The sequence below is a fragment of the Gigantopelta aegis genome, chromosome 9 (assembly GCF_016097555.1).
Source record: "Gigantopelta aegis isolate Gae_Host chromosome 9, Gae_host_genome, whole genome shotgun sequence".
Classification (NCBI taxonomy): domain Eukaryota; kingdom Metazoa; phylum Mollusca; class Gastropoda; order Neomphalida; family Peltospiridae; genus Gigantopelta; species Gigantopelta aegis.
In genome coordinates this window covers 3,208,273-3,217,366 of record NC_054707.1, presented here as the reverse complement: position 1 = coordinate 3,217,366, position 9,094 = coordinate 3,208,273, and positions in this window count along the sequence as shown.

Sequence of the window (9,094 nt, the reverse complement as noted above, 5' to 3'; positions counted from 1 at the left end):
ACATATTTGACTGATAATACTTGAGTGTTTGCAATAAAAAAAAACCGGTAACAGCATTTAATAAAGTTTTAATTTGTAAAATGCCACATTCCATTCTTCGCTGTTTACTTCCGGGTTCTATCAATGTTATTTGTTTTCATTTACCATAGTTTGACACCCAGTAGCCGATGTATTTTTCGTGCTGGGGTGTCGTTAAACATTCATTCATTCATTTACTAATCATAGTTTGTTATCGCGATTTAATATGAACATATACGTGTTTAAAACCACAAATTATTCATTTGCAGAGTAGAGTAAATTCAACCAAATTTGTCAACAATTATTTTTAATACATTATTTCAATGAAATAAAAAAAAAAAAAAACCCAACCCAACCCAAACAAAATAAATAAATAAATAAATATATTCAATGTAAAATAAAACATTTAAAAAATGTATATATGTAATAAATTTTAAAAAAATCAATCAATAACATACATATATAATTACAGAAATAAATATAAAATTTTCAAATGATGAAAAATAAATAGGAAATTTAAAATATTAAATATATAGTTTTTTTGTACTTAATTTTCTTTTTCTTTTTCACGAGTAAGTAGAAATATAACAATGCTTTTTCATACACATTTACATGAAATTAGAAATGATAGTGGTATTGTTTTTTAATATTTATAATTTGTTAATGTAAATAATTTAATTTGTGTGTACATAATGACATAATCTGATAGGAATTCTGATTTCACTGAGCCGGTTTTAACATAAATCTATTTGACATACCAGTATCTAAATTTTATACTTTTCAGTACTTATATTAAGAAAAGTCCAATGTAAATAATCTTAATCATGGTTCATACACTTATTTACCAAGAAAATTCATGACTTTCCATGATTTCCACTGATAATGAAATTAACAGCAATTGAAAACTGCTTTAGACATTATACTATTTTTGTCTCTCCAAAGTCTGCAAGAGTAATAAATTATAAATTAAAGAAACAAAATACTGCTATTTTACAAATGTGGATTTCTAAAACCAGATGCAGCAAGAAATAATTATGACTATATATAAAAGTACACTTATGGTTTACTAATAGTTTAAAGTGAATATAGGTACAACACCAGTTAACTTAACACAAATTACATTAATTTCAAGAGATGCATTACATGCAGTATTCACACATGGCTTGTTTCATGTTCAATCTATGATGAGTTACTTGCTTAGCATGTACATGTATTTGATAAGTACATAAACAATACCTATCTGGTATTTATATTTTCAGTACAACAGTCCAACAGTTATATTATATTTATATTAGTCATTTCTTCGTTGCATTCTAATATTCTAATTTCATCAGATATTTGTTTTTCTAATTCATTTTGTTTCTTTTTTCTGTAAGCAGAATATGAAATCGTTTTGCCTTTTATTTCCATTAATAAAGTTTCATAAAAAACTTGGTCATTAAATAATACCATTTATTACGAATTGTATCGCTTCATTGGGTATTGTACTTATACTTTCTCTTAAATAGACAGGAACTGCATATTGCGTTTTAACATTTTCAATTGTATTTTTAATAACTTTTACATATTCTTTAATTAATTAATTAAATAATCGACAACAAACATGATCAATGCCATGGGGGAGGGGGGGGGGGGTAGGACGAACTCACCTAAACCCTCCCCCTCACCAAAAAGCTGAACAAAACACACAAATAAACAAATGTCCACATAGCATACATAAAAGGAAGAAAATATAATATTTCAACTAGATTTTATTCAAATAATATATAAATAATTAATTTTGTTTTAAATCCACACCGAGAATGGATAGGTTTTTGGCAATTACACAAATGCTTTGTTTTTCAGCGATTAACTTTTTGTTTGTTTTTTGGGTTTTTTGTTGTTGTATTTTGTCATATACTAGATCCGTTATGCAGTCCAGACATCATCGTCTGAAAAAATATGACCACTTTTTCTGTTCGTACGGAGGTGGACAAGTAATTTTATACGACCAGTGGCTTCAAATCACACTACCGAACAGCTGTTTAAAGCGAGACTCTAGGGTGTATAGTGACGACGCGACCTCTAAGGGGGAGATAATTTCTGGGTGTTCGCCATTGTATAAATCTTACATTTTTTCTCTCAAATAATATAATATAATATAATTTTTTAACAGCAATGTGGAAGATATGAGATAAATGTAGATAACTTATCATAAGAAATCAGATTCTCAAATGGAATGCAACAGTGAGAGAGGTTGGATCTAACTCAGACGGTAGAGCACTTTCCTGAAGTGTTTTGGTCTAAGGATCAAGGCTGTGGTATGTGCTGTCCTGTCTGGGAAAGTACATAGAAAAGATCTCTTGCTGCTAATAGAAATATGTAGTGGCTTTCCTGAAGACGTGCTTAACATCCAAATCAATGTGCTCTAGTAGTGTCGTTAAACAAAACCAACTACTTTAATTATAAGGGTCTGTTCCAGAATTGATCACAGGAGGCAAGCTTTGTATTTTTTCGTGGTAGAACTATACACCACTTACAGAAAATATACATTTATTTAAACAATGTATGCTTTGAAAAAAAAATTATGGTTTAAAAAAAATGTCAACACGCCCACGTGACCTGTGCAGGAATTTTTGCAGGGTGTGTGTATTTAGACTGGCTAGTGAAATTTATAGAGGTGGTCCAAGCTTTTTCCTTGGGGAAAATATTTTTTAAATTGTTTGAGTAGAGGGATTTTAACCGCCCATGCACATACCTAAATATGGTGCTTTCCCTTACCCATGTGATCAGTTTTGAAACTGGCCTTCCCCGTTGGCATTTTTTCACGCATGTGTGTAAGGGCAGTTTTCAGCGTGCACAGGTTTTGACATGGTGCGGGCAGTTACCAAAAAGTGCGCCGCGCATATATTTGTGCATGAAACCTGAAGCAGGGGTGGCGCAGACCACTTTTTCTTTTTGGGGGATTAAATATTTGTTGTATCTGATAATATCCTTCACATGTGAATTTGAAAGGCACATCGAGCCGTACCACTATTTATTTTACACTCTACGCCCCTGAAATTGCAGGTAAAACCACTTTTTGGTAAAAGAGTAGTGTTTTATTAATTAAAGGTTAATACAAACGATATTTGTGTTGGTTGTGATTATTATTGTGAGGAGGAGGTATGCTTAATTTAAACTTCCATACGTGTGTGCAGGGAGGTATTTAAACTTCCACACGTGTGTGCAGGGAGGTATTTAAACTTCCACACGTGTGTGCAGGGAGGTATTTAAACTTCCACACGTGTGTGCAGGGAGGTATTTAAACTTCCACACGTGTCTGCAGGGAGGTATTTAAACTTCCACACGTGTCTGCAGGGAGGTATTTAAACTTCCACACGTGTGTGTAGGGAGGTATTTAAACTTCCACACGTGTGTGCAGGGAGGTATTTAAACTTCCACACGTGTGTGCAGGGAGGTATTTAAACTTCCATACGTGTGTGCAGGGAGGTATTTAAACTTCCACACGTGTGTGCAGGGAGGTATTTAAACTGGTGAGAGCGATGGTTTTAGTGAGGTCGGGTCATGTCACGGAAAACTATTTTGCTTATGTTTCTACCAACCCCTCTCCACGATAATGTTTTGTTTTGTAGTTTGCAAACAATAGACAATAACCGAATTTAATTGATTTTCGAATGCTATGGGATGGGGAAAAGAGAATATACGAAAAAGGACTGAATCTCCGAGATATGTCAAAAACATCCGATGTTTATGCAAGGTGAGAATACTTAATTGGAGAAGCAGTGGTTGAAAATACAAGTGTTTTAATGGAAATTACTATGAAAATTGAGATAATTTTAGTTGAGTGCGGTGTTTACGTTCTATTGTGTTATTATTATTACATTAGTTTTAGTTATACTGTGGAGGTTTGAGACCAGGCCCGTACGCGGGGGGGGGGGGGGGGGGGGGGGGGGGGTGCGACGGGTGTGTACGCACCCCCCAATTTTTTTTACTAAAGGTCCACTTTTCTCTATTAAATTTAAATAACATTACGTAATCGTTGTTGTTTTGAGGGGTTATTTTTATGTTGATTTAAATATAATTTTAAATTTGACTCATTGCAACGTTCAGCCCACATAATTTTTGCAGCACATGTAGCGTTTACGACTCGCCACAACTTATATTAAGGGAAATTACTCTGTATATCAATGTGAATGCCTTTATTTAGTAAGACGTGAAAATTACTGCGTCGGAAAAAAGATAGCGTCCTATACGAAATGTAAATTCTCTTTGTATTTACTATATTATTTGTTTATTACATTACAGTTGCACTGTAAAAAAATGTAGATTTTCATTTCATACTGTTTTCGGACACCTTTGTTTGTTCATGCTTTTTAATGTGTAAAATGAAGAAATGACGTCAAAAATCGTCCCAATTTGACAGAAATAATCTATGTACGGAATAAGGGAAAATACTGCGTGTAAAAATGTCTTCTTTCAGTAAGGCAATTAAATTTATGATGGATAGCGCAATTTGCCATTGATAACGTTTTGCATAAATAGTAAAAATACCATCATGTTACAAAATCTTTAATACAACATTGCATGGTTACCACCTGCATTTGAGGTGCCGTCTGCTCGGTTTACAACTAAATAAATATGACAATTATACAAGTTATACAAGTCCTCCCAGCTTGAATACCTCAACCAATTTGATTTTAGATATTGATACTTCAATATCCAATATTACATAAGTATAATGGATGTATTGATGAAATAAATACTTACTAAATTTGTGATACTATGGCGGATTATAATGGGGGAAAATGGGCATATGCCCTTGGCATGACATTATCACTGTCCCAAAATGTTGAGGGATACAATTTCGTCAGTGAAACATTGTATATGCAGTTTGCTTTGTTTGTTATATAACACCTAGATATCTTAATAAAGCCCAAAATAGTATTATCCCCTGACCAACGTCCATCCATGGCAGCAGCAGCGATGAAAGAGTATGATGATGACCTGTTCCCTTATATCTCTGTGCTCCTGAGATTGTGCTGCACTATTCCTGCTACAAATTGCGAATGTGAACGAAGTGCAAGTGCTTTACGAAGGCTAAACACCTATCTACGAGCAAGCATGACGCAAGAACGACTTCCAGCTCTCGCGTTAATGCATATCCATTATGACAAGGGCATCGACATCGGTAGAGTGGTGGACATATTCGCTTCAAAATTTGGAACACTATTAAAAGATTAATTCTACCTCCCTTGTTTATTCAAGTGTCCCCGAGTAAACGTAATCTTTTCTTCAGATAAGTACTGCTGGATGGGTCGCTGTCTTTAAAATGTGAAGCCACATAAATAAATAAACACTAGTAATCCATCACTACACTACTCACATTCCAATGATAGTGTTCAGCATGTAACACGCGTGAAATAAACATAAATTGTTCAGTTTCGGTTTTGTGTGTGTGCGTTTATATATATATACTCTTCAAAAGAAGAAACGCAAAACCATTGTAACATTTGGAGAATTGATTTCATTATTGAATGGTGAGTCCGATAATTACCAAATGTTGCAGGATTGTTCACAATTCACTCTAGTCCATTGTGAGTAAGTGATAGGACACACCACCAAGGTCAAGGTCATCTGGAGTCAATACCGGGTGTGGCCTCCGCGTGTGTTGACAACTGCCTGGCACCGCCTGCCCATTGAAGCAACCAGAGTACGGATGACGTCCCGGGGGATGGTGGCCCACTCGGCCTGCAAGGCTGCTGCCAGCTCGGGCAGGGTCTGGGGCTGTGGTTGTCGCTGTCGGAGGCGTCGGTCCAACTCGTCCCATAGATGCTCAATTGGGTTCAAATCCGGTGATATCGATGGCCAAGGAAGGACATTAATGTTGTTGTTCTGTAGGAAAGCCGTTGTGAGACGTGCTGTGTGAGGCCTGGCGTTGTCATGTTGGAACACTGCGTTGGCGTTGGCCATAACTGGAACGATGTGTGGCCGGAGGATCTGGTCAATGTAGCCCTGTGCATTCAGGTTGCCCTGCACGTGGACCAGGTCAGTTCTGCCAGTGTGTGAGATGGCTGCCCACACCATGACACTACCCCCGCCGAATCTGTCCACTTCCTGCACGCAGTTTGCCGCATAACGTTCACCACGACGCCTATACACGCGACATCTTCCATCATGACGTCGGAGCAGAAATCGGGACTCGTCACTGAACCACACCTGTCTCCATCGCAGTTGAGGCCATTGTCGATGAATCTGGCACCACTGCAGTCGGAGTCGACGGTGTTGTGGTGTTAAGATGACACCTCGAACTGGACGTCTGGCACGAATTCCTACCTCACGTAGGCGGTTCCGTACGGTCTGGTCGGATATCCTGCGCAAACCTGGTATTGCTTCGGCTGTGGAGGTGGCAGTAGTCAATCGTTCCCGAAGGTGGCGTACCCGGATGTAGCGGTCCTGCCCGGGGGTAGTGACCCGTGGTCGACCGGATCTAGGGAGGTCACGTGTTGATCCATGTTGCTGGTAACGGTCCCACAGTCTGGAGATGGTGCTTGGGGACACATGGAATGCCCTGGCAACGGCCGTTCTGGATTCGCCTGCGTCTAGTCGGCCGATGGCATTGTTTCTCTGCGGTTCACTGAGACGTGGCATGTCCTGGATTGTCAACTGTCGGCCAGATACAGAGGCCAGGCAAGCGAACACCCTGCACTTTTATACTGTCGGTGTTCATGTTGCACGTGCAGACAACGCACGTGCAGTGGTGACATGGTTTGCACGTGGCTGCGTTTTTGCGAATATTCACATTTTGAAACTTTATTTTACAGTAGCTGCGTTTTATCGAATGTAACCGTGGGAATGTGTTTGGGACATGCAATGACCTTATATTCACAAAGCATGAACCGGTAGGAAACATAAAATCGGAGTTATAACCCATTTGTACCCTTTTGCGTTTCTTTTTTTGAAGAGTATATATATATATATATATGTGTGTGTGTGTGTGCGCTCGTGTGTAATTTCTGGAACATCTGTACTTATTGCGATTTAGTCTGAAAGAAATTTGAGTCTTAGTATACGGCCGTTGTTGGTCCCATCACGAGCAATTCGCACCCACCCATCAAAAATCCTGCGTATGGGCCTGGACCCATATTCACAAAATATCGTAAGCCTAGTTTTACACGTAAACGTAATCTACGACTGAAGAGCTATTCACGAAACAACGAAAACGTAAGTAACGTGTAAAGTTGGACGTAAATATAAGAGTGCCTCAGGTTGCAACTAACGCTGAACGTAAGTTGTGTACACATAATAAATCAAGCACGATCGCCGTTATTTACTATTATTTACGAAAACTAGCAGTATTTCCAATAAATGAAACAGTTTGCGATGGCGAACGCGATATTTTTGTTCGTGATCGAACGGATGTTTTTGACTCTGCCAAATTCTCCTGAGTTATCTTTTCCTTTTTAAGAAATGTCCTCAAGTTCGTACCAAAACGCGGATCCCCACCAATACCAAACTGCCATGGTTCACTGTTCGCAATGTTATTGTTAGCAGACGACAAACAAAATTGCGTTTTGCGCATTTGTTATTTACCCGGTAGCCATCGTTTCTAATGTGTTTTTATTAATTACTCCAGTGAGAGTGTTAAATCGTACGTAAGTGCTAGTCGTAGACGTAAATTTACACTTTTTTGTGAATATGGGTCCTGAGGTCTACAGTCATGCGGAATGAGGTAAGAATCAATGTTGGGCTGCGCACATCACTTGCAAACTCCAGAACCAGGGGCGTAACTACGTGTACGCAATGTACTCATTTGAGTACAAAATGTTTTTGCTTATACACAATTTAGCTATTTGAGTACACTTTTTTTTCAACAATCGCACTAAATTCTCAACGTTATGTATTAACGCTCCACTTTAGGGGAATCCTCATCGTCATTCAAAGCTTGGGTTTTATGAATATATGACAGTCGTAATGACGTCATACGAATTTGACCAATACAAGCGTTTGTAAGAAAATAAGTTTTACAGATTGGAATTACTAGTGACTGAATGGCCCGATTTTGAGTGGTTTCGCTATTTTCTTAATTCTTGAGTACACATTTCAAAAGTCTAGTTACGCCCCTGAGAACCCCTAAAAGCCAGTTTTAACTTGCCGGGTATGGACACAATTTATTTGTAAGGTGCCATACGTAATATCTTGGTCGACGGTGTATTCCAATGAAGACTTCTTTTATTAGTAACCCTATTGTATTTTGGAATACTGTAGGTGCGCTTTTTGAAATGGCACCCCTTCCGTACAACAATCTCGTGACCGCGATCCTGACAATGAAATTACCTTACTGAATTTCAAAATGCATATCTCAAAAGGAAAAGTGCCATTTAACACCCTGTTCTCTAGTACGGTAAAGCTAGATTTATACTTCATCGCCGACTCGTGTCGCCAAGTACTAGTAGTTGACTCGCCCAGTCCTATTGAAACCCAATCCCCATTTTTCAGTCAATTCAATATGATTTCAACACGGTTCATATTAAAGCCGCACACCACATGGGCGGATCCAAGGGGGGGGGGGAACCAGGGGGACGCGTCCCCCCCCCCAAAATTGTTCAAGTGCCCTCAAAATGTCGAAGTGCCCTTTTTGTTTGTAGATTTTTTTTTTTTTTAAGTAAACAATAATTATATTGTAGATAAATGAAATCAAGATTTTCGTGTACATGCGCAAGCTTGCAGATATGTGTCTGTGTTATTGAGTCTCAATGGGGCCCCATTGAGGTTCTAACGCGAGTGACGCCAATTTACTTCATTATTGCTAGTATATTATGACGTAGAACTGTAGGAATTCATATTAATTGTAAATATCAAAACTTGTAGTAAGGTGCCCTTTTGACGAGTCAATGTGCCCTTCTTTTTTGGTCCCCCCCTAAAAATATTTCCTGGATCCGCCCATGCACCATAGTTCCAACCAGCGAAAATAAATTATAATTTGGTTAATCTACAAACCTGTAACACACTTAGATCACGTTTTTATCAAATGGAGTGAAAAAGCAGGTTTTATATCGATAAATACCATGGGAATCCCCATGTCCCAATTGCTTGA